Genomic DNA, 22,514 nt, shown 5'->3' with positions numbered 1-22,514 from the left:
CATGTAGTGCTCTACCAAATTCTCCTCACAATACAGAGTGTTGAGAAAATAAAGAAGCCTTTTAGAGACTACATTTAAGCCTTTCCCACCTTAATCCTGGGTATACCTTCTCCAGGACAGCCACCTAGGAAGGACTCTTGAATGAATTGGAGTAAACACTGAAGTCAGCACTGTGCCTGTCTTGGTTCAGGTTATATGACTGAACTGAGATACATTCCCCTTACCGTTTTGTTGCTTAGAACTGCATGGCCGGGGGTTATTCTGTATGTTAGTAAATTGAACACCAATAAAAAATAAATTAAAAAAAAAAAAAAAAAGAACTGCATGGCCCGTTTTATTTTTAGATGATCGCACCACAGACAGAATTAAAAACTTGACACAGAAAGCTTGCTTTTCAGCTACATATTCCTGTTGGAGACTGGCTCACCTCTTTTTCTTTATGTGAGCCGGGCCACTGAGCCTGACCAATGTCTTGGTTTCCTCATCTGGAAAATGGAGATAACAACAGCATCTCCTACCACTGTCGTGGGGATTACATGGGATATTGAAAGTAAATCTTTCGCTTGGATGTACTAAAACATCTCTGAGTTAGCTGCTGTACTTTTAGTAATTCCTCCTGGACACATTAGTTTATTCCTTTGATCCAGAGTAATTTCCTTGAAATACTGGCTAGAAAGGAATTCTCAGAAGCCAGTAACAGTGTGGGGACACCCAGCTGTTGTGGTGTGCTACGGTTTTCTTAATTTTGCAGTTGAACTGCACAGGCGTTTGGAAACAATGTTGCGTTTTTCTAATTGATCATATAATGTAAGAATGTACACTTAATGGACACTTAAGTGAACAGCCAGATTCAGTTTTTGCATATGCACATGTGCGTGGTAACTATTCCCCAGATCAGGCTCCTTGGTGCCCCTTCCCAGACAACCCTGCCACCCCCAGCCGGCAGACACTGTTCTAACTAGTCTCACTGTACATTAGTTTTGCCTGTTCTTAAACTATATTTATACAAACAGATTCATATGGTATGTGCTCTTTTATATCTGTTTTTTTTGTACTGTTCATTATGTCTGTGAGATTCATCTACGTTACTGTTTACGGTCTTAAAATTATTATAGCATCTTTTGTAGTAGTTCATTTTATTGGCACATTGAGTATGTAGCCATTGGGGAGAAAAACCAGCACTTCTTCCTAAATTTTTTGACAATCAGATCCTAGGGGTTAGCTTAGAAAAGTTATCAGGACCTTATTTTTGTACATAAAACTGGGTGAAGGTAATATAATTACTCTTAATCACACTTACATAAAGCAAATCCACTGATAACTGTTCTTTTGTGTGTGCATGTGTTTTATTTTTGATTTTTTATGAGAGACACAGAGAGAGGCAGAGACAAAGGCCGAGGGAGAAGCAGGTTCCCTGCAGGAAGCCTGATGCAGGACTTGATCCCAGGACTCCAGGATTACAACCTGAGCCAAAGGCAGATGCTCAACCGCTGAGCCACCCAGGCGTCCCCGTTTTTAATTTTTTTTAAAAAATATTTTATTTATTTATTCATGATAGACACACAGAGAGGGGCGGGCAGAGACACAGGCAGAGGGAGAAGCAGGCTCCACGCAGGGAGCCCAGGGCGGGACTCGATCCCAGGACTCTAGGATTGCGCCCTGGGCCAAAGGCAGGCGCTAAACCGTCGAGCCACCCAGGGATCCCCTGTTTTTTAATTTTTAAATTTAAATTAAAATTTTTTTTTTTTTTTGAGAGAGAGAGATAATGTACTAGCTGGCTGCGTGGGGAGGTGAGCAGAGGGGAGGGAGAGAGAGAATCTTAAGCAGGTTTCACACCCAGGGCCTGACATGGGGCTCGATGTTATGACCCTGAAAATCACGACCTGAGCTGAAATCAAGAGTTGGATGCTTAACTGGCTGAGCCACCCAGGAAGGGAAGGAAGAGAACCTCAAAGCAGAGAAAGCCATCTCAGGTAGCTTATATCTTTTGTGCTTAGCATTTAATCCATAATCAATATTTACAAATGTACAGAAGAAACCACTAGCCTGGCATTCGCATGATACTCTTTTAGAAGAAAAGAGAACAACACGATGTTCTTTTGAAACAACAACAACAACAAACAAACAAACAAAAAACCCCAAAGTGGAAGAAAGGGGAGGTAGGATGTTGTTACGCTACAGAAAGTTTTTGAGAAACAGGACCATACCCTTTACGGAGAAGAGTTTTGGCTTCTTACTTGCAGTCAGACAATGCCTATATGTTTAAAATTCCTGTCTGTGTTGTTGGAATTCCCTAATGTGCTAAATAAAGTTTATTTCACCAAATAGTGAAACAAGAGTACGAGATGATGTCAGTGAATTAGAAGGCTGCTTATTTGTTTTTTTTTTTTTTTAATTTTGGAGGGGGTTGCAGCTGGGGTAAATAGCTTCTATTTCTGTGTTTGGAAATGTTAAGGAAGGATTTTCTGGATGTTCTGCTTGAACACAAGCCGCTTCTCTGTCAGGAGACATTGTACTTTTCAGCTTTTATAATTTCATTAGATCTTATTATGTTGTACTCCTGGACGCAAGGTCATTCTTCACATATAGCCATGTGCAGGGATGGCTTCCCCCGGACCCCAGAGAGTTAGGTTGTCCCCTTTTCTTCTTAAATCAGACCACTGGTGGCCCAGATTTCGGGGAGGGTGGGGAGAGTTGAAATAGTGATATATGATTCATCTTTTGTCCTGTAGGGGGACTCAAAAGATGCAGATTTTGGTTCAAAAGGAGGAAGAACTGTGACCAATAGGGCTGCCTCGTGATAGAAAATGCTCTTTTGAGGGGACATGAGCTCCTGTTACTAGACATTTGCTGAAGACACTGTGGAAGGGAGATTGAACCACATGACCTCTAAGGGCCCTTGCAGGACTAAGACTCCATGAAATGGGCTTTTATGAAAGAGTGATTCTACATAACCAATCCACGTGTAATTTTGGAGAGAGAAAAATGTGTTAAAAATTTCCAAACGGCGGGATCCCTGGGTGGCGCAGCGGTTTGGCGCCTGCCTTTGGCCCAGGGCGCGATCCTGGAGACCCAGGATCGAATCCCATGTCGGGCTCCCGGTGCGTGGAGCCTGTTTCTCCCTCTGCCTATGTCTCTGCCTCTCTCTCTCTCTCTCTCTGTGTGTGACTATCATGAATAAATAAAAATTAAAAAAAAAAAATTTCCAAACGGGGGTGCCTGGGTGGCTCAAATGTCAGGTTGTGATCCCGGGGTCCTGGGATTGAGTCCCTCATTGGGCTCCCTGCATGGAGCCTGCTTCTCCCTCTGCCTGTGTCTCTGCCTCTCTCTCTGTCTCTCATGAATACATAAAATTTTTTTTTAAAAATTCCAGACAGCCATTGAATAAATACATTTTCTCAAACTAATCCTAGTTTAAAGTTGAGGACCACCTCTACTTGTCAGCTCTTTCCTTTAAATGTAATTCTTTACTTATCACTAATAAGTTAAATGCCAAATATTCTTCCCATCTTTCATACTTAAAGAGAAAATTGGGACTTTTGCAATATTCTAAATGTGTACGTGTCAGAGATGATAATGCTTTACAAGTAAAGTATTTGCTACTTTTTTATGTAGGTGCACATCTGAGAATTTCCTTGAGGCCCATCCACTGGCTCATTTATTTATTCACTCCTACAACAAATGTACCGTCAAAATGAATAAATATACATCTTTGCTCTGTGCCTTCACTCCCCCACCATACTTTCCTATACTTGACTTTCGAGAGAGATAACTTGGGGGGAAAAGGCTGATACTAGTGACTTATTCTATCAACAAAACTATACTTGGGAAATTTTCTGAGGCCCATAGTTTTTTTTGTTTGTTTGTTTTTTTTTTTTTTTTTTGAGGCCCATAGTTATTGAATCCAACATATACATCCTATATCTGTAAATGTGTGTTAATAATTGACATTTAGAATGATTGAAGGGAGGATAGAATCCTGAATCACTGAAACAGTATCTTCCCTATTTTATAAAACAGAGAAGTATAGTAGATTGAATTTTTTTTTACCGTTTTGTGTTTATGTACACACATAAACTGTCCATGCCTTCCTTTGCTATAAGCAGGTTTCTCTCATCTCTTTGTTCCTTTTACTTTTTTACCCTCCATCATTCTTTTCAAAATTTGGGAGGGGGATGAGAGGAAATTTGAATATGAGACTAAAAAAAAAAAAAACAAACTTTTTTTTTTCTGCTTAAACTGTTAGTAGTACATCGTCTCCCTATCTTCAGTCTTGGTTTGGCCTACACTCCAAATGATCCATTGTTCTCCATTTTGCTGGAGTAAAGATTGTCCTAAAACCTCAATCTGATCATATGAATGCTGTCCTTAAACAGTTTCTCTAAGGCCCCTGCCAGAATCACTCACTCACTTATTAGGGCCCAGGTCTTCAGTGGGGTGTATGGGGTTCTTTCCCTGTTGGATATTTCTGTGGCTACTTGGAATCACTGGAATGAACCTTGCTTTCTTTCCTGCAGGCTGGGAACAGAACTGTGTCTGTCTCTTGTGGCACTGGTATGGTGTCATCGTTATTTACATGACTGCTTAGCCTTATCTTCCTCCTTAAGGTCAGACGATGTGATTTCCCTGATAGGTGATTATCCCTCTCACCCTCTTACTTGTGCTGTGCTGTGCCTAACAAGTAGTAAATACCCAAACAGCTGAATGAATCAGTGCCATAGCAGTGCTTCTCAGGTGTCCCTGTGATTTGGATTTCTTGGGGGATGTTAAAAATGCAGATTCTGATTTAGTAAGTCTGGGGTGAATCCCAAGATTGTCCCTTTCTAGCAAGCTCTCAAATAATGTTGATGATGTTGAGTGGAGCCCACTGAGTGGCAAGATGCTAAACTGTCCTCTCAAGATCCGTTGCGATTTCAACATCCAGTCTGCTCTGATTTACTTATTTATTTATTCATGAGAGAGGCAGAGACACAGGAAAAGGGAGAAGCAGGCTGCCTGTGGGGAGCTGGATGTGGGACTCGAACCCGGGATCCCAGGATCATGTCCTGAGCTGAAGGCAGACGCTCAATCGCTGAGCCATCTAGACATCCCTACAGTCTGCTCTTAAAAACCCAGTTAAAGTGATTCTGCATGTTGAGCACAACTTCAAACCATGAAGATAAAGAATGCTTTAGATAAAGAAAAACATACTTAAATGTCACATAATTACTAGAATTCATGTGTGATGTTTTAACAATTTTATTTTAAAAATGGTTTTCTTTTTAACATTTTAAATGGATGAGTTGTTGAAGAATATATTTAAAAATGTGTATTTTTCTTTGCAACATTTGGTGTCTAGAGAGAAAGCTTGATGTCAAGTGTTGTCTGTTTTTTAAATACTCAGCATTGCAGGTGTTCTCTTGGATATATAGGTACTAAAAAGTGCATTCTGGCTTCTGTCTCTTGCCAGGGAAATGCCTAAGAGTTATTGGCTTTTTATGGTATCACGGTAAAAGTAATTAGTATTCTCTATTTTACTATAATTTGATGTCTGTTCAACGAGTAATTGTACACATTGCCTGGTTGGAGGTAAATTTGGCAAGGGGGATGAATGTTTAATGGATAAAATACTACTTTCATCAGGCCATGAAATTACTCTAGTGACATCAGAACTTGGCAGCCTCTTTTATTCCAATAAAAACAAAAATAGCATCATAAGCTAGGAGTAAGACATTTTTCTTGTCCATTTGTTTTGGCTAATTTTCATGGTTTTGGCCTCAGCATGTGTATATAACAAAATAACAACACAGTGAGTAACAGGCAGTGAGAATTGGGGAGTGAACATAGTTTTAGCTAAACTGCTGCGCCATCGGGACTGCCCTAAACTGTTCCTTTCAGTTTGGTGACTAGGAGAGTGTGAGCGTGAGTATGAGGGATCCTTATCCATAAAGTGGAGTTAAACTTTATGATTTGGCCTGATATGACCTAGCTTGCAATATGTTGAAAAAGTTTGATGATTGGCTTATAAAATGGTCACATGACGGTGGGTGTCTGGGTGTGATTACAAATGTGACAGTACACTTATGTAGAAAAGGTGCTATTTAATCCTTTTTTATAATCATGCATAAAATAACATCGTGTTACCAGTTAATTCAGTTTGATTGAATGTAGCGTGTCTTTATGCCTGTCTTGCCCTGTTCACTCTTGTTGTGAAATTAGATTTTTAGATGTTACCGTGATTTTTTAAAAGACTTATTTATTTATTAGGGGGACGCAGAGAGGTAGGGAGAAGGACAAGCAGGCTTGTGCTAAGTGCAGGGCCTCGATCTCAGAACATGAGATCAGGACCGGAGCCTAAACTAGGAGTTGGACACTTTCTGGACCATACCACCCAGACGCCCCAGATGTTACCATGATTTAATGACAGCTCATATACCAGTTTGGTGTCCAGGCATCTGAGCAGTAGGTCCAGTAGACCCAAGGACTACTAAATACTGAGAAGATACTTTTATCATTCTTGATAGATCATTAAACTCTTGAGTAGAGCCATACTACAGCCTGTTAGGTTCTGTCCATGATTTACCTCATGGGTTCATCTTGCTGTGATCACCTTTTTTATTTTTATTTTTTTATTTTTATTTTTTTTGGATCACCTTTTTTAAACAAGCTCATTTTATTTCTTCCATTAAATTTTGAATATTCACCTGAAATGGAATTACAGGTTTAGTGTCACAGTAAGGAGGACTATAGTTCTGATGGGTGAAAGTATATTTCAAACCTAATTCTAAGTAGATACTTCTACTTCAAATGTTTTCAAGTCATATTATAGTTTGATTAGAATGGTTCAGATCTCTTTATCTGAACTTTTGATTCACATTTATGATGGTGAGGCATAGTTTCTATTTTTTATGATCAAACCCTTTTCTGAGATTAAAATAAAGACAATGCAATTCTACCCTGAATTTCTAATTCCAAGCTCTAGTCATCATGATTTAGATTGCTTTGTGTTTTAGTTGGATTTCTTATTTATTTGTTTGTTTATTTATTTATTGGATTTCTCTTTTAAAAGAAATTGCAATACTCATGTTCTGACTGTAGACCTGTATAGGTCTTTCACATAATTTTCATCATACATTGTGTGTGTGTGTGTGTGTTTTTTAATCCCATGGCTAACTAAAGCCAATTTTGAGTCATTATGAGTTACTAACTGTGGTCTCCTATTAGGCTAGCAAACATAGTTGTCATTATTTGTTATTCCTTTTTGTGTTTGAGGATGCATTTTAAAAGAATCTATTGTCATAGTGGTTAGGTCTTAAAATAATTTCACATTTGTTACTATGACAGCAGCCACAGTGGGGTTTTTAATCATACAATACAGCTTGTGCAGAGATTGATAGCAACGTTTTGTGGCATCAAATAAATTTTAGCTCTGGGATTTGACTACATATATCTTATTATTGTCAGTAGGGGTTCTTGTAGCCAACTCCCAGAGTGCATTTCTAAATGTGACCCTTCCAAGTCTGGGCTGTATCCCACCGCACATGAAAATAACATAAATTGTTTTAAAGAGAGATTGTCAAAACTTTCCTTCTTTTGGGATCTCTCTCTGAGATAGGAGATGATCAGGGAAAAGATAAGGAAATGGTTAACCCTGTAGGACAAAGATCAGATTTGTGTTTTCTTAGCTAGTCATACATACATACAAAATACTTAATTAGTTGTGATCATAGATGTCAGCTGGTCGCGGAATCAGATCAACAAGGCACCGCCTCTCAAACTCCTGAGGCCCACAACACACCAGAGAGAGAAACTGAGTTCTGAGTTTTTCACTCATTTCTGCAATTGAAGCTTTTTTCCCCCCTCCATCCTGAAATGTGAGTTTTCTGGCAAAAAAAATCCTTCCACTTGACATTTAGTAGGCAAACGAAGTCCCCATTTCCTTGTAAAAGTTCTTCTAAAAAAAATAAAATAAAAATAAAAGTTCTTCTAATTCGGTGAGAAATACTAACGGCTTTTGTGTCTGATTCACCTGGAGTGGATGTAGCGCCAGTATTACTGGGGCGAGTTAACAGTAAGTGATGTGGTGACAAAGGGCTGGCGTTACTGCTTTTGCAGAGTGGGACTCTGCAGACTTGCAAGGATGGTACCTCCAGAGGACTGGGGAAGCAAAGTGCTGGCTCGCCTGGTGTTGCATGGGTGAACCACGACCCCCCACACCCCCACCCCACCCTGTGCTCCCTTAGCTCCTCGCTGAGGAGGGGCCCCGTCCAACAATTACTCCTCCTCCTGTCTCATGGCTCTTTGTATTCCATACACAGAATAATTTCCTCCTGTTTCTGATGGTGATCTTTTCTTACATAACTTTTATGCAGCCCTTTGTACTTTGCAGTGTTTTACAGTTTTGGTGTGTGTTTGCTTTTCTGCTTAAGCATATGAAGTAGTGAAATTTTCCTGGGAATGGAAGCCATGAAGACAGTACGTGATTGAGCATTAGTATCAGACACGAGAGTTTTAAGGTAGCTCAAAGTTGGATGAACTTGAAAAGTCTCTCTAATGTTGAGAAAGGAGGTTCTTTGAAACTGTAGTCTTTCTAAGCGTAAATTAGGTTGTAATTGCACATTTAGGAATAGAATAAAATACTTCTAAATTGGTTTTTTTTTTCTCTTTGATATTTCTAAACCACAGACTCTGCATTATACATTCTGTTGACCTAAGGGAAGTTATGGAAGTGAATTTTGCCTAAGGTAAAATTCATTCCCTGGTGTCTTGGATTTTTAAACTCTTTCCTTTACAGAGGTCACTTTATTTTTATTTCTAGCCACAGGGTTCCTTGCTTTTTTCTAGCACATTTCTTCAGAGCAGGTACTTGGGTGCTTAGAAATTCTTTAATAGAATGTCCCAGCTGAAAATGAAGTTTGGAAGCCCTTTCCAATTCTATGTAAAGTAAGGAAAATAGCAAAGGGAGCTTTTTTAGAAATAAATCTCATTTTTATATTAGTGTCTTTGATTATGGAATGAATGTAAAATCTAAATTGATACGCTCTTTCTCTTAACAGTTGTCCTGTAGCCAAAACATGACAGATGGTATCGAGACATAATTTGGTTTTTCATTTCTTGGATTTGTTAGAAAATGAATTCAAGCTTTGCAGTTAATTTTAAGTGATCCTTTTAATGTTGCTTTGGTCACTTGTTATTTCTTTTTCGTTTTGTATCACTGTATAATGTTGGCTAAAACAGATGTTAATGCTAAAGCATTTAATGACAGCTAATTTGTATCCTTTCGGTGAAAATCAAACCAGTTGTTAACTGTCTAATGAAATAGTTTAAAAATGGTTTTGATGAGCAGATTGAGAAGGAAAGAAAGAAACGTAGGTATTCTTAAAGGCCACTCTTGCCCCTCCTCCTTCATTGGGGTGAAGAGTGAGTTGTAATAGCAACAGAGACCAGCTCCCAGTAAGAGGTGTGAGGCTGTTTATTTTCACTCTGGAGATGTATATACTACAGAAGGAAAACTCTGGCCTTGCTTAACCTAAGCAAGTCATTACTTATCTACGATCTGGCAAGCAATTTGATTAAAGTTGACAGAGCTCATATAATATCAGAACCAGGCCCTCTTAATGATTGATGAAGCTTGTCTGTAAGGTCTTTTTTTTTTTTTTTTTTTTTAAAGGAGAAAAACTGAACAAGAATGAATACTTGTTCAGATCTCTAATTACCAAGTATAAGCCAAGTCTATAATGTAGTTTGGTCTATGGCGATTGATATGTATTAGTTTGCATGTTGCTTTTTAGGTAACGATTGAATGGCTTCAAAATAATAGTTTTATGTCAGCAGGTTAATTTGGCTTTTATGTGATTATACTCTTGAAATTCTAGAGTTCTTGCCTCCTATTTTTAACATCTTTTAAACGTGGTTTTCTTTGATGTTTCTTTGATATTCTTTAGTGGAAAATTTAACCAATAAGAGTTTTCCTCCTTGTTCCCTTATGAAATTGAGTTATTTGAAAAGTCTTTGGCTTTTTAAAATTTTTTTCAACCCCTTGCTCTCTAACTGTGTGAAAATGACTTGGACAATTGTCATAGCATAGCCATACACCCCCAGGAGTGTATGGCTCAGTTCTTTGCTGCATTATTTGTTTCTTTTTCTCATTCCCAACAGATTGATACTAAGTGTGACTTGAAGGTACCCAATGCTCTTGCTACAATGCTCTTGCTACACTTTAAACAAGGTCAACTGATGAAGACCATTGATTTTTATCATTCATATGGTGCTTAGTAGATGGTCAGTATAGGACTGGTAGGCACCTTCCCTGCCCCTACACCTTGTTTTAAAGTAAACTTAGCATGTGCAATTTCTAGATTAATGAAACAGTTAAATTGAGAGTGTATTAGTTTTCTGTAAATGGGATTTTTCTTAACCTGGGAATTTTCAGACTTGTATCGTAAGGGTTTGGATGAGGGTAAGCTCAAGAGTCTGAGTACCTGGTGTCAAAGCCAGATTCCACTACAGCGTGTGACACAGCCTCCCTGTGGTCAGAGTGTGGGAGGTGCTCCTGGAGGGTGAGAGTTGCTGCTCTGTTACAATTGCTGTCTCTGCGATGGGGAGTTTGTATTCACAAAATATGATGTTCTTGTGACATAGATGAATTAGACTGTCAAATTGAAATAAAATGAGTGGGGATTAAACTCTGGGGAGCTACAGATGTGAGAATAAGCTAGAATTGATGATATGTTTTTGTTTTTGGATTAGTTAGCATCTGACGCATACCGAAGAGAGCTGTTAGGTAGGTGAGTGCTATCAGTGTTAATGGGCAACTTTTGGGTAAATCTGTGAATCTCCATATAACTGAACACCACTTGACTTTCTTGCTTCACCCACTCAGTGGTGTAACTTTGTGATTCCCCCTTCCTCCGTCCTATCTCCCCAAACTTAATATAAACATATCAGTTTGATACCAGAAAAATCAAATTTATTTTGTGAGAGATATACTTCCTATCTACCCTTATGGACACGTTCTTAGAAGCAAGAGCCCCCTGTTCTCGGAACCCCTTGCTGACTTTTCCCTTGATAATTTCCCCAACAAGTGGTGTCATCTATGGGAAATCCCAGTGCTTTCTAGAATTCTTATATGTATACTTAAATAATGAGCTTCAATCTTAGGTCCTTTTAAATTTCTTTTGGGCTTACGCAAGGTCAGGACACATAAACACTTAACTGGGGCTGGTAGCATTAGAGATCACCAGTAAAATGCCATTCCCAAGTTGTTTCCAAAAAAGAAATAGAATAGACATGGAATCATCAGATGCAAATATCTGACTTGGAGATGGGCCAATTATGCACACTGTGAGCCCCACCCGGGCAACTCCCCCTATTTTGCTTCTAGTTGGCCAACACAAGTATGTTGCCCTCAAGTGACTTGAAGATTAAGATTTAACAGTAGAGGGGGATCCAAAGAACTAGAGATAGGAGTTGTGGAATCAGTTAAGTGTTGAGAATTCCATCTTTTTCTTCCATCCCATAGGGTGGCCCCATTATTGGATTTTTATCACTGGAATCCAGGTTTTCAGGGAAGCACGGTAATTTTTGTAGTGATACTGAATGTGTTTGCAGGAGAAAAAGTGCCACAACTCTGCAAATGCACAGACTTTAAGATAATCCTTCTGGGGCCTATAAAGTAGAGGATAAAGCTTGATTGTATTGCATTTATAGAGTTTTCTTAGGGTAGTGGTCTTGGTGGCTATTGGAGGTAGGTAATGTTTATAGGATGCTTTTAACTGTTTTGATTTGGGGGACTGTGGATCTTGTGTTTGAAACTATTATTCTTGTCCTTTCCTTTGCCCTCACTCTCAGCTCAGATTTATAGGGATGTGTGTGATCAAAGAAATAACTGTGTGTTTGATTAGTTAACATAGTGTCTTAACTGAGATGATAATGGCTAGTATTTTGCTAAAAAGGGGTTAGCAGTCAAACTTGGGTAATATATGACTTTTTCAAAAGGAAAAATTCTTGTAAACTAATGTGGATGAAATCATTTTTATTACTAATCTGTTCATTATATACAAAGTAAACTAGATGTGGACTTCTTCTAAAACTAAAATTTACAAAATAAATACATAACCACAAAACAAGTATAAGTCAAAAATTTTAAATCTTCAAAAATGTTTAGGTTGTCTGTATTGTTTAATAGTAGAAAGATACTTTTGCTTATTTTATATTTCACTTGCCTATTTGATTTGGTTCTTTTGATTCTAAGCATGATTAATATTCTTCTTCTTTTTAAATAATGAGCTTGCTTTTAACTACCAGCCCAGTATGTTGCAGACAGTCACTTCGGAAGTGCACTTGTATGTATAGTACTGGGAACTTTATTTTTATTTTTTGTTTCTTTTAGTACTGGGAACTTTAAAACCCATTGAATGAACTGTTTGAGTGTATTAATACTTACTGTTGCTGAACCAGAGTAATATGGGATCTTTGTAATACGTGTGTTTGCAAAGTTGTATAAGGCTCTTTGCTATGTCACATGCTTTTCAAATTTGTCACACTTATGCTTCCATGGGCTAGGAGATAATTCACATCTGCTTTTCTTCTTACCGATTCCAAAACTTTCTTTGTACTCTGTATTCTCTAACATCACTTGACCTTCCCATGTCGTAGACATGATCCAAAAACACAAATGCCAGTTGGGCATTGATACCTTGTGTCCTGTCTTCATTGTCTGGCAGATGATCCCCTGGTAAGCTTACAGTAATGAAGATACAGGAGCTCAGAAATTTATTAAAAAAAAAAGAAAAGAAAAGAAAATAATTTTCAGGCCTCCAACAACCCATCTGCAGATTAAAATGGAAAAAGAGCTAAAACCTGGTAGGTTTGAGAATCCCTCCAGAATGAGAAGTGGCTATGGATTCACACTGAAGTCAGTGGACATAAAAACAGATTTATACTCAAAGGTCTCTATTTAGGAAAATAAAAGGGATAGGCTTGGGCCTGGGATTGCCGTGGGTTCAAATGCTATCCCTGCCATTTATTAGCTGTAGAATCATGGGCAGGCTATCAGAGCTTTTTTCTTTACTATTCCTTCCATCGTAAACGGTAAAATGGAAACAGCACCTATCTTTAGGATTGTTGTGAGGATCAGTAAAATACATGTAAAATCTTTCACCTATAAACTTAACAAATGGTGGTTGTTTTTACTCTTTGGAATAATTTGTCTCGTAAGACAGGTGTTTGATAAGATGTACAAATAGATATATTTCCACACAAATTCTTCCCTGCCTAGTGGAGGCAAGAGGCAAGGGTGGGGTGGAGTATCAGACTTGGCAAGATTTTTCATGCTGCTGCATGTAGAGTCCCTCCCCCTTAAATCATTTCCAAGAGACCCACCATTACTCCAGGAATGGATCATTGCTCTCTGGTGCTAGGGCATTAAGGTGACAGAGCTACTGACTGAAACATTTGAATCTTTCCCTGGTAACTCTGATTTAAATACTTGTATAATCTTTTAAAAACCTAATTTTAGGGGCGCCTGGGTGGCTCCGTTGGTTAAGCGTCTGCCTTTGGCTCAGGTTATGATACTGGGATGTTGGGATCAAGCCCAATGTCCGGCTCCCTGCTCACAGGAAGCCTGCTTCTCCCTCTCCTCCTTGGTCATGCTCCCTCTTGTGCTCACACACTCTCTCAAATAAATAAATAGAATCTTAAAAAAACAAACAAACAATAAAATCCTAATTTTATAAATACTTAAAAGGTGGACTTATTTGTACAAATAAATTAGCAAATTGATTTTGTCTGATACCGACAGGGAGTGACTAATCCACCTCATGTGTATGTATAAATTAGTATTGTGGCATTTGGCTTAAAAAATGTGCTTGTTTTCCCTAGAGATTTATTTACCACATTCAGGACATTAAAAACAGTGTTACCAATAGATGGGATAGATTGACTCGATAGTTTTAAAGACATTTATAAAACTACTTGTGGTTTGACCCAGTTAACTTGGCCAATACTCTGAGTATATTTGAAATTCCTCCTTGAGAGTTATCTTCCTAAATTTAATAGAGGCTTTATGTGGTAGGATTTTGTTTACATGATATTGGCCTTACAAAAATCCATATCACATTGCAGGAAAGATGACTATGTACAATAAAAACCCTGATATTTTAGTCTGTAATGCCAATCTCTGTCATAAGTGTATGAAGAGTCAGTCTGTTGTTTTAGCTACAAAATTTTTATAACAATCCTAAAAGCAGAGACTTCCATTTACCCACTGGTGGTCCTATGCCTTTAGAACTTTCAAGATCATGACAAATGCTTTGCAGACTCTACTGGGTCATTTGTGTTTGTGAGCAAATTAATGCTTTGGTGTTCTATGTAGTATCCCTTTTCTGTTCAGATAGATTTATTTATTATTTATTTATTTGTTTGTTTATTTATTTATAGATTTTATTTATTTATTCATGAGAGACACACAGAGGCAGAGACACAGGCAGAGGGAGAAGCAGGCTCCATGCAGGGAGGCCTATGCGGGACTCGATCCCAGGACCCCGGGATCACACCCCGAGCGGAAGGCAGATGCTCAACCACTGAGCCATCCAGGTGCCCCTCCCTTCACATTTAAAGGACTTTTTGATAACATCTTTTTTTTTTTTTTTTTTTTTTAACATCTGTTATTTAAACTCTTCTTTTTTGCCTGTGGCTCTTCTGTAATGCTGCATCATGCACTTTGTTAGTCATTTGGCTTAAGGACGTCTTAAATTATACAGCACATAACTATTAGTCATTGATTTAAAAAATTGACATAATAAGACATCACTAAATTTGGGTGTTCGCTTCCATCCCAGACCAGATAGTAAACAGGTCAGAGAGCGCTAGTTGCCGATTCTCTGAAACTGCTGCTTGGTAACGTGAGACCATTCTCAGATGATCGCTTTTGGTTTACTACAGTGTTTTTAAGCGTAGTACATTAGTCGTTTGCGAAATAACTTTGTAATTCCCAGGAGGATTGCTGGGTTTCTCTCAGTGTGCATCTATTCCTTTATCAACACTTATTAAGCGCTCATTTTGTGCAGGAAACTTCCAGGTGTTGGGTCTACAGTGGTGAACAAAATAGACATGGTTCGTTCCCTCCGCGGAACTGACAAACACTGAGTTGGTTGGTTAATCCAGGCCTGGTGGGAATTTTTTACATTTCTGTGACCGGTGAATATCCAGGCTCGTTCTTTTTCCCACAGTATGGAGAGTCAGGTGAAATCAGATTCTGCACTTTCTAAGGGCTCCTCCTTGGCTATAATTTTTGCCCAGGGGAGATCAGGCTAAAATGAAAATCCACTCCATCCCCAAGGAAGGAAAGGAGGTTTTTTAAAGCATGAGGTTTTCAGAGTGGTGAGTGCAGAGAGAGGCATGGGAACTTTTTTTAGTTGAGTGTAGGGCTGGCTGTGTCCATTTTCCTGCCTCTGAAATACCAGTTTTCCAGCAAAGTCGAAAAGTTTGGCATAAGTTGGAGGGGAATGTTACTAAGGAGGAGTAGGGATGGCACTCGGGGACCAGTTGGGTATCATGGTTCAGTGGCAGAAACCCGTCAATACCAAGAATATTAAAAATGCTGCTTTAGAGACATTTATTGGTCACATTCAGGATAAAAAGCTAAGGGATGTCTGTATTTAATGGTCCTTTAGGGGGCGCATGTTTTAGCCTACTTTGAAACCAAATGTTGGTATTGAGCTTTTATAATACGTATGTGTAATATATAACATATATTAATATGTAATTATAATGCCTAATTATATAATCGTGTGTAATATGATACACAAGAACATGTAATATATGCATGTATAATATATATGTATCCAAATGTATAATGTGTAATATATATAATAATAGATATACTGATTTAAGACAATGAAAACTTAGGTCTATTGATTAGTTGTTTCTCAACATTGATCTTCAAGGCCGCATATTATATTTGAAGATTTTATATTTGGAGTAAAATGAACAACCAGCCAAAAGACATGCAGTCATTGCTTCCAAAAGCCAAATTTATTCTGAAATGGTGCTTTGCCTACTTTTCCATTCTATTCTAATGAGACAGTGATAGTAGATGGCAGTTTCCATTTTTTTTTTAAGATTTTATTTATTTATTTGTGAGAGACACAGAGAGAGGCAGAGACACAGGCAGAGGGAGAAGCAGGCTCCCTGCGGGGAGCCCGATGTGGGACTTGATCCCAGGATCCCGGGATCACAACCTGAGCTGAAGGCAGACGCTCAACCACTGAACTACCCAGTCATCCCAGTTTTCAGTTTTTTTAAAAAAGTATTCTTACTTGGCAAATTGTTGGCAAGCTTACATGGGACATACAGGTGTTTTGTTTTATTTTTCAGTATTCCTGGTTATTGACATGCAGATGTTTGGGAACCGCTGCTGTAGATTAAATCTAGCAAACTGTCTGTATGCAGTTGTTCACACTGGGATATGGCTCCTCTGCAGTTTGTCCTGCTAGCTGTGTGTCCATATGTGAGATTTATGCCCCCATGTTGATGATGCATCATTATCAAGAAGGGTTCTCTTCCTTGCCACAGCCTGTGTTGGCTTTTTCTCCTCCTCCGCCAACAGAAATGGAAATGCCTCACTTAGTGTTAAGTGCACCTTCATTGTTCCATGTACTGAGGTCAGGAGGCAAGAACCTCAAGTCTCTCTATATAAAGGCTGCTTTTTAGATGTTTTATTAGTACTGCTGTTGGTTATTTTAATTAGTAGTATGTTTTATGTGCGCCCTGAGGCTGTTCAAGCAAAGAATGTAATTCAAATAAACAAAATAATATCTGATGTTTTGGAACACCCACACCTGCCATCTGGGCCTTTCCTCTTAAGGCACACTCATGTTGGCCAGGAAGCTAGGAAGAGAAAAAACGGAGATGATTATGTAGAGTTATGAAATGTCTTAAACGTAAATTCTTGGAAAGCTTGATAACCAAGTTTTTTAGATTGGTAATGCCATTTTCTTCATAAGCAGCGGTTCTTTTCTTGAAGATAAATACAGAATTTTCATGAGAAGACCCATCTTTTCCATTGTTCTGCATGTTCCTAATGTCTTTTACATGTGTTTCTAACAGTGTTTTGGGGGTTCTGTGAGTACCTGATACATAATTTGGCTGTAAAATGGTAGATGATGCTTTCTCAATGCAAGAAAGTTTGCTAGGTAATTTCTCCAGTGTTTTTTTTTTTTTTTTTTTTTTTTTTAACTTGGATATAAAGCAGAGGGGCCACCTCTCCCAAATTTTTACAATGAAATCATAAACTAGTTTCTGACTTATTTTTTCTTTTCAACTTGGCTTTTTTTTTTTTTTTGAGTTAACACAAATACTCTCTTTTCTGTTTGCAAACTGAAGTGAACTGCATGCTTTTGACTTAATTTTTAGAACTGAAATTGTGTTGATTTTGGATACATTTGCTGGATTTTCCTGCCATTCCCTCTTTCAATTAAGTACAGTCCTTTTTGGAGTTTGCCAAAGATGAGGCAAAACTTGTATAAGAGGTGCACCTGAGCTTTTAAGTCTTGGTTTTTTTTTTTTCACTTAAACACAGCAGTTGTAAAATATTTGTCATAAAGCTGGAAAAAATTATGGAGTTTTTTGCCTCCCTTAGAGACAGAGCCTAAGCTACACTAAATGAATAAATGTTCTATCTGACTGACATTCTCTAGGAAAAATAAATATATCCATTTAGACTACTAACTTATTTTTTAAAAATATATTTAGCATATATTTGATTATTAAAATAGATTTAAACATTTATAATATCTTAAGAAATATTTTTAAAATGAGGGCTCCTGTCACCTTTTGAAACTTTATTATGCCTCAAAAATAGTTTTAAGTGCTATTGTTTATATATAATCCAAGAGTTAAAGATGTCAGAGACTTAGGAAATGAGATCGTGGTGTCTCTATTGTCTTATTCTACTTTATCACCACCACCACCACCCCGTTCTTTCTTTCCCCTAGCTACCTTGAATATAAGTACATAATATATTTGCTTTGTGTAAATGAATGAGAAACTGCTTTTTTGTATTTTTATGCTGCAAATTCCAACTGTACTCACAATCTGGCTTAGAAAATGGGTCTAATGAAGAGATTTTAGAATATTAAGCTAAGGATAAAACCCAGAGCACTCTTCAAATTCCAGGACCCACATTAATTATGTCATTATGTAAAGAATGAAGCTGTAATGTTCCCGTAAATCTCACCAAACAAAACACAACAAAACAAAACAAGACAAAAACATCCTCATGTTCATAGAAGCCAATGACGACAAGTCTTTACAAGAAGAGTCCGGCTACCAGGGTATGTAGATGTTTCAACATACAGAGTGTATTCTGTAGATGTAAGGTGTGACTAGTGTTGTATATGTAGGAAACATGGAGTATCGTGTAATATAAAAAATTTTAAATGTGCCAGAACTTACATATCTAAGTCAGAATCTGTAAGCTGTGTATGCAATCTCACACTGCTGTTACTGTGCCAAGAAATGTGGAGTCCTTTTGGAATTATCCTTACTGGTTATAGCACTGTAAGAAAATTCTTGGTGTTCTTAATTTGTTGGGAAATAGCCATTAATGAATACATTGGTTGATAACGTTGGAGTTAGGATACTGTAGTGTTTGGGGGGGTGCCTGGGAGGCTCAGTCAGTTAAGTGTCTGCCTGTGGCTCAGGTCATGATCCCAGGGTCCTGTGATCAAGTCCTGTGTTGGGCTTCCTTCTCAATGGGGAGTCTGCTTCCACCCTCCCTCCGCCCACTGGTGTGCACACACACACACTCTCTCCCAAATAAATAAATAAATAAATAAATACAATCTTTTTAAAAAAAGACACTGGTGTTAAAAATCAGTTGTAATCCTAACATAATAAAAATGATTTTTTATGCCTGGTTTATCCATGACACTGAACATAATTAACAAAGGATTTTCAGAGAAGTTTTGCACAGGGGAATTATCAATGGAGTAAGTTTCTGTGTCTTCCAAGCTTGGCCAGTCTGCTACTGTGGTTTCGTGTGTGTGTGTGTCTCTTATGTGTCAGTGTGTCCTTGAATGGTCTTTTGACCATCCTTTTATTGTTGCCTAAGGTAATGCCAAAATGCAGCCACTGTTGTTTGCTACATACACACGCAGCGTAGCAGAGTTGTTCCAGCAAGCTTTGCTTTATTTCTTTCTGGTAGACAGGCTGGACCTCATGCCAAAGCTGCTACTTTGACTCTCCCAATGGATTAAAGATGACCTGCTATATTGTGCTGTGTTTGCAAAGATATTGGGATTTTAATTGATTTTCCTATTTTCTAGTTCATCAGGGCATTGATCTTGATTATTTCTTTAACTGCGGAGCAAAGTTTTCTGGGGTGCAAGTTTTCTTCATACAGGCCAGTGTGTATTTTTACAAATCTATAGACTTAACAGTCCATTTGAGGTGATTAGGTACTGACTACATAGTAATCTGTGATTGACTTGTATGCCAATTTATGAATGTGCTTGAAGAGTCCCATTATCAGTGCACAGCCACTCTTCCATGGCACTATGACAGCTTTGATGAAGCTGTGCCTGACCTAATTCCCATCACCAGCTGAACAAAGCAGGGTGCCTAAGAAATCTAGACTCCTTTTATTATTTTATGCAGCCATGGTTAAAGGTGGATGAAGTCCTTGGAAACCAATGTTACTATGTTCCAGGAAACTTCTAGCTCAGCAGGTAACATAATATAAAAGTCATCATAAAGGAGGTCCAGTGCTTAGCTAACATTGATGCAAGTTTATTTGCAGCACAGATATTTTTCTTAGGTTTCTAATTTTTTCTTACTTTGCGTTTTTCCTAAATGTTTGGCTGTATACATTAGAATACATTTCATGGAAATGAGTTTCTCCTTGAGGTTTTATTTCCTTGTTATTAAAATGAAATCTAAACCAAACCCCAGGAGGGGGAGTCTTTTGGAACAGCCAGGGAAAATTTTGTTTCATTTGGTAAGGTCTCAGCAATGAGCTGGACATAATAACAACTATATTAAATTTATTACCTAACACTTATCTATAGCCCCTTTTCAAATGTTGTTCATATTCCTCCTCAACCTTCATCAAAAAAAAGTTGGCCAAATGTCTGTCTGGATCTTTAGAAGATCACTGTATTCAAGTTTAACTAGTTCTTAGCAAACTTAAAAATTTTTGCTCTTAGCTAGCTTTTGTTTTTTCAGTTACCATAACTCTGTTATTTTTTTCCCCCTGTGAAGCCAATCCCAGTGGCAACCTTGAAAATCTCCAGAGTGTTGATTTGTGGCAAATGTTGACTCTTTGGTGCCTGCAGAGTAGTCCTCTTGAAACTTGCTGTATTTTGTCTTTTTAATAATCTCTCCCGAGTCACTTTGTAGAATTTTGCTCTTTGTCCGCAGCTATGTTTTAAAATATCCCTAATGTGCCTGTACGCCTCACGGTGGATGCCAGAATCATCTTATCTCCACGATTTTTGGTTTCCTGTGTTCTAGAAGCAGGATGAAATAGTGGCTTTGAAAGTCAGCGGAACAGGAACACTTGACTTTTTTTTTTTTTTTTCTTAAACACGCAAATATCGTGAATAGAAACAAACTCGGCACTTAGACCCCTTCGCATTTGGTGTGTAATTAGGACCACACTGACTCCTATTGCAGCTGGCAGCTCTTCACTGTGGCCTTTTTCTGCTGGTGACCTTTGATCCCAGTGACCTTTCCTGGGGTTAGTCCTAGGCCCTTTTCATTGTGTTGGAGCCGAAGTGGCTCATGTGGAGTTGATTATTTCTTTGCTCATTTGGCCTTTTTGGTGCCATAACTCCACGTCACTTCCATTTTATTCCTCTACTTTTGACGGTCCACAGTGAAAGGAAATGCTTTTGCAGGCAGCAGGATCAGTCTGTATGCTTGGCTGACTCGATTGAGCCTGGAGGGGGGGTGGTAACCGGGGGGAGGGTTGTGAGGTCTGTAGGTGTCAACAGTTTTTAAGGAGTCGATCTGAATGATTGTGCAATCATTATGTGCTCATCAAATGGACACTCCGTAAGGAGAGAGCTACCACGAGTTGCTGATGTGGATCTGGCTGCTTAATGTCCTACAGCTCTACATTTAGAAGATTTATATGTTCCTCCTACAGCCTCCGAGCTACTTGGCAGGTCAGAGCATGCATCACTGTCAACTGCACATGCCTGCTTTAAGGGATTCTTTCATTTCTCAAAGAAGGAGAATAACCCCCGCAGATTAACGTGCTATTAGATGGTATATTTGTTGCAACTGGACTCATGATAGCACTTTGCTGCTTTTCCTCACCCTCTTGCCCCTACCCACTCCTCTGGTAGAGTCCCTGAAAGACGTGTGGCAGCTGTTACTCTCATTTTTTGAGGCCCATGTGTACAGCGTGAGGACTGTTGTGGATCAAAGCCTTGAGTGATCACGAAGGAGTCAACAGTTAAGGAATGTGTCCGATTACCCTAAACTGGGTGTTAGGTACGCAGCTGCTGAATTCCTGAACTCTCCATCTGGAACCCATGATGCACTATGTATTGGCTAGTTGAATTTATATATATTTTTAAAAAAGGTAGATGGGTATGAAATTCAGTGACATTTTGAAACTCATTTTTAAGAAAGCTGAGTGTTCGTCCCTAGTTCATCCCCTTTTCCTTCTTTGTTTTGAAGTTTTAAATAATGGTATTGATAGTGTGGATTATTTTAAGTGAGGAATTGCAATTGCTAGGCCTTCCTACGTGGCGGATTTCTTTAGGCTTCTCCCCTCTTCAAAAGAGAGCAACACTTTCATCTGTCATTGTCCCCTCAAGATCTCTTCCCCTCAAATCTCTGAAGCACTACAGGTTTCTTTCTATTTGCCTCCTCGATCTCTTTCTTAAAGTTCCACTTATGGCCAACTCAACTCATTTTCTCTACACCTTAAGGGCCACACTCTCCATCCCCTGCCACCATCAAAACAATGACAAGAAGCCATGGAAAACCCTGCTGCTCCTTGTGTGTTCCCTGTATCTAGCGAGCCCACGTCATACACTCACTTGTCCAAGGAGACATCTGGACAGCAGCCTTGTTCCTCTATTGAAGGTGAAAGCAGTGGGGGAACGGAAGTGGACGGTGATATATTCCAAAGGTGTCTTAAGGGATCATTTCTTTCCTGGTCCAGATCATTCAGTATCCAAGTCCTATCCATGCCACCTTATAATACCATCTGGCAATATGTCCATGTCTTTTTTTTTTTTAATCTTTTAAATCTATCCCCTGCTAGTTCTCTGCTATAGGCTCCGATCTTCATTCTCCAGGGCCTTCTAACCTCTATTCCTCCTCTCAGCCATGCTCCACATGGCAGCGTCAGTGATTTTTCAAAGGCACAAGTCAGATCTTGTCCTTTGCCTGCTTAAAAGCCATTAATATTCCCCTTTCAGGATAAAAGCCAAATACCCGGACCTGGTTCATATTATCCTGTACGCTGTGGCTTCTGCTCACCTATGCTACCTTCCTCCCCACCCCTTATTTCCTCC

At 38.7% G+C, this 22,514-nt stretch overlaps 1 protein-coding gene across 8 annotated transcripts in view; it reads left to right on the top strand.

The window, feature by feature from the left end:
* Positions 1–22,514, top strand: part of CDON (cell adhesion associated, oncogene regulated) — a 99,308-nt gene that overhangs the window by 4,216 nt on the left and 72,578 nt on the right. The window contains exon 1 of one of the 8 annotated variants that reach the window (XM_072822625.1): positions 5,803–5,901. The exons of the other annotated variants lie outside the window; for them this stretch is intronic. The gene's annotated coding sequence lies outside the window, so the exon portion shown is untranslated. Of the gene's footprint in view, positions 1–5,802; positions 5,902–22,514 lie in introns of those variants that run through there. 8 annotated transcript variants of the gene reach the window in all.

The sequence above is a fragment of the Canis lupus genome, chromosome 3 (assembly GCF_048164855.1).
Source record: "Canis lupus baileyi chromosome 3, mCanLup2.hap1, whole genome shotgun sequence".
Classification (NCBI taxonomy): domain Eukaryota; kingdom Metazoa; phylum Chordata; class Mammalia; order Carnivora; family Canidae; genus Canis; species Canis lupus.
This window is presented reverse-complemented; position numbering and strand designations above follow the sequence as displayed.